Raw genomic sequence first — 6,126 nt, 5'->3', positions numbered from 1 at the left:
TTGTGGGGAAGGAAGGGAAAGGAGAATGTTCGCCGCTTTGAGACTCCTTCGGGTAGTGATAAAGCGGGATATCAAATCCAAACTCATCAACAACATCAACTTCATTGGACTGGTCATGTTGTGCAGATGCCTGATGATCGTCTTCCAAAGCAACTACTCTATTCCGAACTTAAAAATGGAAAGTGTAATGCTGGTGATCAACAAAAGAGGTTTAAAGACTGTCTCAAGGCAAATCTAAAGTATAGTATACACTGACAACTGGGAAACACTGGCCTGTGAGTGCTCCAATTGGAGAACAGCCTTTACCAAAGGTGTCATGGGCTTTGAAGACACTGGAACTCAGGACACAAGGGAGAAATGTGCTAAGAGGAAGGAATGCTTGGCAAATCCACACCATGGTCAACTCCCTCCCGGAAACCAATGTCCCCACTGTGGAAGGACGTGTGGATCGAGAATTGGCCTCCATAGTCACTTACGGACTCATTGTTAAAACTGTGTTTATGGAAGACAATCTTACTCGGCTACGAGTGATCGCCAAAGAAGACATGGGGCTGCCCTTGAAAATGCTCTAGAGGCTGAAGTGAGCACAGAATGACAAGCTGGGATGTTGTTATATAGGGCAGCAAGTCAGAATCATGTTGCACAAAACTCTGCCCTAGTTGGCTGTTTGCAACCAGGCCCATGAAAAGAATCTTGTGGCACATTAAAGACTAGCAGATTTGAGTGGTGAAAAGTGTCCAATTCAACAAATGCATTAAGCTGGCTGGGGACACGACATGAATGCCCAAAACAGTAAAAAAATGCAAATACATCACAGAAGTGAGGCCATAATTTGCACGGGCTGTAGTCACCTATCCTTCATTTAACAAGAAATATGGGAGTTACATTCAATGCTAATTTTACTCAGAGCAGACCCATTGAATTTAATGGAACTGGCAAACTTAGGTTTATTGATTTCAATGGGCTCATTCTTAGTAGGACCTAAGGGGACACAAACCATGGTTCTGTACACATCCTTTTGGTTTTTGGATGCCCATTGTTTCCTTCCAAAGCATGGTACCAGAGGCACCAACTCTGGGGATCTCAACTGTTTCCCCTGCCCCATATTTTGGAGAGGTGGATCATGGCTGTTATGTACTGAATTGAATAGGATCCAAACTGCAACAGTCTGATTGGTCCTAGAACAATAGGATCCAAAAGGCAGCAGTCTGATTGGTCCTAGAACAATAGGATTCAGAATGCAGCAGTCTAATTGGTCCTAGAACAATGCAGCAATATGATTGGGTGGCAGGAACCACCCAATCATGCTCCAGATAGAAGTGAATCCACAACCTGATTGGCTTACAGTAGAATTCCAGAATTAGCCAATCATGTGCAGCCCATTGTGTAAATAATGTATATAAAGCAGATACTTTGAGGGGACATTCATTCATTCCTCCTCACCACTATGAGCTGAATAAAGAGCATGAAATCACTTTGCGACTCTGAGTATATTTCACTGGCGACGAAGGTGGGATCCCGCTGAGCTGACTGCCACACACAGCACCGCAGCACCGCCACCTGCCGCACCGCTGCCTCGCACTGTGTATCCAGGCTTCAGCTCCGGGACCCAAGGAACTCAGAATGGCAACCGACAGCAGCTTCTCGCCGTTCAACCCAGCATCTGGAGACTGGGAAGCGTACGCCTCCCGTTTCACCTTCCTCCTAGAAGCCAAAGGGATCACCGATGAAGAAGACGCCAAGAAGAGGGCAATATTCTTCAGCGTCTGCGGAGAGGAGACGTTTGAAATCGCCCGGGCTCTCCTTGCACCTGAAGACGTCGCTACTGTTCCATACAAAACAATAATGGAACAGCTGAAGGGGCACTTTTCGCCACAGCCCTCAGTGGTGGCTCGTCGAAATGCCTTCTACGCAAAGCGGCAAGCCCCTGGGGAAACCATAACTGGGTTTGTGACCTCTCTCCGCCAAGCTGCCCGGTTCTGCAACTTCTCAGAGCTGGAGAACATGCTTCGTGACCGCCTCGTCGGTGGCCTGAAGGATGAGAAGCTGCAACGACGCCTCTACACTAAGAAGAACCTAACGTTCCAGGTCGCTCTGGAGGAGGCCCTGGCAACGAAAGCTGCCGAGAGGTCGACGCAAGAGGCATGGCCGAGCCAGCCGTCCCAACCGAGGGTCCACCACGAAGACCTCACCAACGACTCAGGATCCGACAGGGAGGAGGTGCACCGAGTACAGCAGCGCACTCAAGCAGCCCACATACCACAGCTGCCTCGACGAGAAGGAGGGAACTGCGCAAGCTGTGGAGAAAGTCACGAGAGGAGGACCTGCCGTTTCCGCAACGCAGAGTGCAGGCAGTGCAGAAAATTGGGACACATCACCCAGGTGTGTCGGACTCGGCCCACCCGACACCAGGCATCAGATGACCAATCCAAGAGCCCCAGGTCCCGGGGCCCAACGCACCAAGGCAACTCGACGGAGCTCACGGACCTCCAGGTATACCAGTTGCCCCACCCCAACGTAGAGAAAATTTATGTAGAGGTACGGATAGAGGGGGCCCCATCTCACATGGAGCTTGACACAGGTTCAACTCTATCCATAATCTCGGCAAGGACCTTAAGGAAACTGTGCCCTACTGGGGGTCCCAAACTCAGGCCGGCCCCATTCACCCTCCGGGACTTCCAGAAACGTAAGGTCCCCACAATGGGGGTGGGGACCTTCAGGGTGCAATACAGAGGGCGGACGCGGCAACTGGACTTGCTTGTGGTCAAGGGCCCCTACATTAGCTTACTGGGATTGGCATGGTTTGGACCACTGGGGCTAGCCATCACCGGGGCGAACCACATGAGCTTACAAGTGGACGTGGACGCCATATGCAAGGAATTTCCGGGGATTTTCGATGGGAAATTGGGACAGTATACGGGCCCCCCCATTGCTCTACAGCTTGACCCTGCAGTACGACCGGTCAGGCTCAAGGCCCGCCGGGTCCCGTTCGCCCTGAAACCCCGCATAGATGAGGAATTGGACCGACTCGTGGAGCAAGGAGTGCTGGAGCCGGTGCCTAATGCCCCCTGGGAAACCCCAATCGTCACACCCGTCAAGCCTAATGGTTCGGTCCGCATCTGCGCAGACTACAAATGTACCATAAACAAGGCCCTCACGGCCCATGCATACCCAGTGCCAGTGGTCAGCCATGTCCTTGCCACCCTGGCTGGGTCGAAAATTTTTGGCAAGCTGGACTTGGCCCAAGCATATCAACAGCTGCCAGTAGATGAGGCTACAGCAGAGGCACAGACGATTGTGACGCACAGAGGAGCGTTCAGGGTAAAGCGGCTGCAATTCGGGGTCAGCGTGGCACCAGGCATATTACAGAATCTAATGGACTCTCTCCTTAAAGGGATTCCTGGTGTCACCCCCTTCTTCGATGATGTGTTGATTGCCGGGCCCACACCCGAGGAGTTTGAGGACCGCCTCCGCACCGTTCTGCACCGTTTCCAGATGGCAGGTCTCAAGGTGAAGCGGGAAAAATGTCTACTAGGAGTGCCTCAGGTGGACTTTCTGGGATTTATGGTGGATGCAGAAGGGGTCCACCCAACTGGGGACAAGGTACGGGCCATTTGTGATGCCCCAGCGCCCAAGAACAAGACTGAACTTCAGGCCTTCTTGGGACTATTGAACTTTTACCATTCCTTCCTTCCCCACAAGGCGGCGGTAGCGGAGCCCCTACACAGACTCCTGGACAAGCGGGCTCCTTGGGTGTGGGGCCAGCGCCAGGAGGCCGCATTCCAGGCAGTCAAGGACTTGCTTGTCTCAAACTCGGTCTTGGCACACTTCGACGAGAGGCTGCCAGTTGTGCTAGCATGCGACGCCTCACCCTATGGCATTGGTGCTGTCCTGGGACACCAACTTCCGGATGGAAGAGAGGTACCGGTGGCATACTTTTCCCAGACACTCAACGAAACTGAGCGGAACTACTCGCAAATCGACAAGGAGGGTCTGGCAATCGTGAAGGGAGTAAAAAAATTCCATGATTTCTTGTATGGGCGGCCCTTCACTGTGGTGACTGACCACAAGCCGTTGCTGGGCTTGTTTGCCCCCGAAAAGCAGACCCCCCAAGTGCTGTCTCCTCGCGTCCTCAGGTGGTCAATTTTCCTTGCCAGCTACCAGTATGCACTGATTCACCACCCTGGGAAGGCGATGGGCCATGCGGACGCCCTCAGCAGGCTACCACTACCGGAAACAGGCCCCGACCCAGCACCTGCACAAGAGGTTATGAGCCTGGAGCTGCTTCCCGACCGCCCCATTCAGGCACAAGAAGTTGCACACCATTCCAAGAAAGATAGGGTCATCTCCCGGGTTTTGAAAAACTGGGCTGAGCACAGAGCCGAGTTCAACATGGCTTCAGGAACCAGCTTCTCCAGCTACTGGGGTGGGGAAGGAGGGGGGAAGCAACTCCTGGCCAGGCCAGTGGCAGCAGAAGGAGGAGGAGGAGCTGCAGGCCATTGAAGCCATGCTGCCACTGCATTTGGCTCCACCCCCTGGCTCCTCCGCCATTCTGACGAGACATCCCCAAATCTCCATCACAAGTTGGCACCTCTGCATGGGACCACCTGCTTTTCCCTTCGAATAAATGGTGTACTATGCAGGGGGCACTGTGAATGTGAGACGTGAAAGCCTGAGAAATGCAAGAGGGGCCAGATGCACACGAGACGAGAACAGTTAACTCATCCACCACAGCAGAAAGTGATGACAGAATCACTGGCTCCTAGCTGCTGAAAAACAGAATTACAGTGGTACCTCGCAAGACGATTGCCTCGTAAGACGAAAAACACACAAGACGAAAGAGTTTTTCGGTTTTTGAGTTGCTTCGCAAGACAATTTTCCCTATGGGCTTGCTTTGCAAGACGAAACGTCTTGCGAGTTTGTTTCCTTTTTCTTACAACCGTTAATACCAGGGTGCATCCGTGCTTCGCAAGACGAAAAATCCGCAAGACGAAGAAACTCGCAGAACAAATTCATTTTGTCTTGCGAGGTACCACTGTATCCCTAGGCTCACAATGCTCACACAATGCCTGATTTAGATTAATGGCAACAGCCATAATGGGTGATGATTAGACAGTTGCCCGACCAAAGAAATCTTTGTTTTGTTTTGTTTTTGTTTGTTTTTTCCACAGTTCATGCCATTTATTTTAAAAAGATATTTGAGTCCTTAAGATGAGCTGGATGCTGCAACAGCAGCTCTCTTAGGCTTTGGCGCTGTTCCTTCACAGAATCCATTCCTGAATCTGTGGTAGACCTTTTTCAGATGCCTCATATGGCCAGTTCCAGTAGTATTGCGCCTCTTGGCCTGAGCACTCCAGTTAGATTTTCTCTTGCGTTTAGCAGGATATCCACATTTTCCACAGGCGGAGTTCTGGAGGTGATAGGCTTTGGACCCACATCGATGGCACAAAGTGGGCGTCTTATTGCGACACTTTCCAAAGAAGGGTGTTCCTTTCGTCATCTTTCTTCAGCCACCACAACAAAAGAGCCAAATAAATCTTTGTTGATTAATTGTATGGGCTGATTCAGTGAGTTAATTAATTAATTGAATCCACATCAATGGGCACAGGAAGAAAGCGATCATACCCCTTGCTTTAAATCTCACTCATGTCGTAGCAAGCATGATCTCAGAAGAGGTAGTCGTGGGTGTGAGAGTATGGCTGTAATCTTCCCTCCACTTACCTAGGAGGTAAGCCCATGTGAATTCATTAGGACTGACTTCCGAGTGGACGTGGTTAGAAGTGCACTGAAAGAAAGGAGAAAAGAGTCTGTAAGGATACAGCTGTTGCTTATAGGGTTTTGTTTGTTTTTAGATCTTGAATTTAAAATAAGATTTTTAAAAAAAAAAGAAACAAAAAGAAAAAATGCTAACCAATTGACCAGGACATCTTCTTTGATTTTATTATTTATTTTATTTAATGAAATTTATACACTGCCTGATTGTGAGAGGGGGTTAACTCAAAGTTGTTTACAAAGAGATGATTGTTTAGGCTGAACCCACTTAGCTGGAAGAGGGTGAAGGCAAATCTTTCACTTTCTCATTTTACCAATCTTAAGTTATGTTCTCTCCATTTCCAGGTCATTTCG

The 6,126-nt window shown here is 50.1% G+C and overlaps 1 pseudogene across 1 annotated transcript; it reads right to left on the bottom strand.

Moving 5' to 3' along the window:
* Positions 1–5,170: 5,170 nt before the first annotated feature.
* On the bottom strand, positions 5,171–5,523 carry LOC309359205 (large ribosomal subunit protein eL37 pseudogene; annotated as a pseudogene). Its single transcript has one exon. The product of its transcript is annotated as a large ribosomal subunit protein eL37 pseudogene (transcript).
* Positions 5,524–6,126: the final 603 nt, after the last annotated feature.

This window comes from Podarcis melisellensis (assembly GCF_964234715.1).
Source record: "Podarcis melisellensis genome assembly, chromosome: 16".
Lineage (NCBI taxonomy): Eukaryota > Metazoa > Chordata > Lepidosauria > Squamata > Lacertidae > Podarcis > Podarcis melisellensis.
The sequence above is the reverse complement of the archived record's forward strand: the minus strand, read 5'-3'. Positions and strand labels throughout refer to the sequence as shown.